The sequence below is a fragment of the Halyomorpha halys genome, unplaced genomic scaffold (assembly GCF_000696795.3).
Source record: "Halyomorpha halys isolate HHAL.00 unplaced genomic scaffold, Hhal_1.1 Scaffold210.1, whole genome shotgun sequence".
In the NCBI taxonomy this organism is placed as follows: Eukaryota; Metazoa; Arthropoda; class Insecta; order Hemiptera; family Pentatomidae; genus Halyomorpha; species Halyomorpha halys.
Window position 1 is genome coordinate 271142 of NW_027113191.1, and position 2386 is coordinate 273527.

The 2386-nt window shown below is 38.3% G+C and overlaps 1 protein-coding gene across 1 annotated transcript in view; it reads left to right on the forward strand.

The window, feature by feature from the left end:
• IntS3 (integrator complex subunit 3) overlaps positions 1-2386 on the forward strand; it is a 58323-nt gene that overhangs the window by 33781 nt on the left and 22156 nt on the right. The gene's annotated exons all lie outside the window — the stretch shown is intronic.

Below are 2386 nucleotides of genomic sequence, written 5' to 3' on the forward strand. Positions count from 1 at the left end.
ATTTAATAACTTCTAAAAATTTAATTTATATTAACTTGTTCGAAACTGGTAGTTGTATTAATATTAAGAAAAACTATCCATATATTTTCAACCCTATTTATTAGAACATTACATGTCCCAACATTTTGGCCGATCCGGCCATATTAAAAGGCATTCTAAATTTTAGTTTACACTTTGCACTAAAATAAAAAAGTACTGCCTATTTGCCCAAGTCAATTTAATATAGTCAAAATAAACCAGCATCTGTTATTATAACATTTAATAATAAATTCTATTATATAATACCTGACCATGTTCTGAAAGGAGGCTCTGATGTAATTCAAGTAGTTTCTGATGCTTCTGTCATTATATCCAATGGTTCATTAAATGATAAGTTGCTCACTGGGTCACTACTCCAGAATGATATAGTGGATATCATTGTTCCATTTTGAAGGCACCCAGTTGTATTCACCACTAATGTGGGGAATACAAATGTGGTCTAAATGTTTCGTCAGGTATTGATTCGTCCCTCGGATCGAGCCTACCTACAGATACTTTAGAGGTTCAGCCCTGATGCATTGATGGATACCAACGAACTTAAAACCACCACATATTGCTTGAAGTCATCTCCATACCAAGCCATGCAAGTCATTTATCAGTTTATTGAGTATGAGGGTGAACAGTATCCTGACACATCATCTGCACTCATCAATGACATGTTATGTAGCTGTGACATGACTGTGAATGTGCCTACCATGAGTGTAAACCAGACTAAATGGACTATTCTATCTATAGTAGTCAGGTTCTATGATCCACTTGGATTTTTAGCATTGATTATCTTTTATGAAAAATTGATTCTTCTACAGGAGATCTGGAAGCTGTATTGTGGATGGGATGACCTGATACTTGCTTATATTCAATTAAAATAGTTAAGGTTTGTGCAGGATCTACCATCATTACAGGATCTTAATGTCTATTGCTACCTAGATGATATAAGACATAAATGGTGCTTTGTGGGTGTTATGACGAGTCTGAGAGTGGGTATTGTGCTACTGTAGACCTGTGCACCAACGAGTGAGCTAGTTTGGTCAAGGTCAAAACTAAGCTTACACCGATGAAGCCTATCACCGTGCCTCGCCTAGAATTATGTGGAGCTGTACCTTTGACATGTCTGATAGCTTCCATAAAACCACTGCTACTCACTTTAAAGGATTACGAGGTTCATCTTTTTTACTGATTCTTCTCATTCGACTGTCTAACCGGCTACTGCCTTTTGGCATTTTCTTGGAGGAATTGGGAGTTTTGAGGGTGGGTGACAGATTCGACGGTACTCAGCTCAACTATGATCAAAGGCATTCAATTTTTCCACCACATGAGGCTCACTTTACTGTTCTTCTGGTAAGGTACTATCATTTGACATCGTTTCACATTGGTTGCACTGCCCTTCAGGCTGTTATCCAAAGAAGCTGAGAGGGAGATTTTGGATTATTTCCCTATGTAAACTTTGCCATAAGATAAAAAGATGATATCTAGCATGCAGGAGGCTCTCCAAACCTACTTCAAACCCTTAGATGGGTAATTTATCACCAACCAGGTTTTATGAAAATAATTCCTTTTATACTGAAAGATCACTGATTGTTGAACCCTCAAAATTCCTTTCATATTGCTGCAGTTGATTTTACGGGACCATTTTCATCACGTGAAACTTCAAGAAGGCACTAATCATGTGCTTATTTATCTGCCTCTCAACCAAGGCAAGCCATCTTAAGTTGGCACATGGTCTATCACCCAAAGCATTCATCAATGTTTTGGACAGATTTATAACTAGGCGAAGTTGTCCAGCCAGGAAGTTATCTGATTATGACACAAATTTAGTTGGTACTGCTAACTATTATCTAGAGCTGACTGATTGGTTGAACTCTGAAAAGAGCAATGAAGATTTCACCTGCCATGCCACTCATTTGGGTGTAAACTAGGATTTCAATCCACCACGTACTCCTCACTTTGGAGGTTTATTTGAGGCTGGAATACCAAAGGCTCTACCCTTCATCCACTGATCTGGAAGATTGTCAACCACTTACTCCTAGCTACTTCCTGATAGGTGGTCCACTTAATGCTTTACTAGAACCAAACCTGGATAACATACCACCCAATCATTTTTCCAGCTGGCAACTCATCTTCAACGTTTGGCATAAGGCATGACAAAATGGATGCTATATTAGCAGATTTGGCGCTGATATACTCTATATGAACATTAAACCAGAGATGTGCATCAATTATGACTCCTAGGTATTTCAAGCAAGTGTGCCTACTCACCTTGATAGTGATGAACTGTGTTTGTGCCTATTCACCTTGATAGTGATGAACTGTGTTTGTGCCTATTCACCTTGATAGTGATGAACTGTGT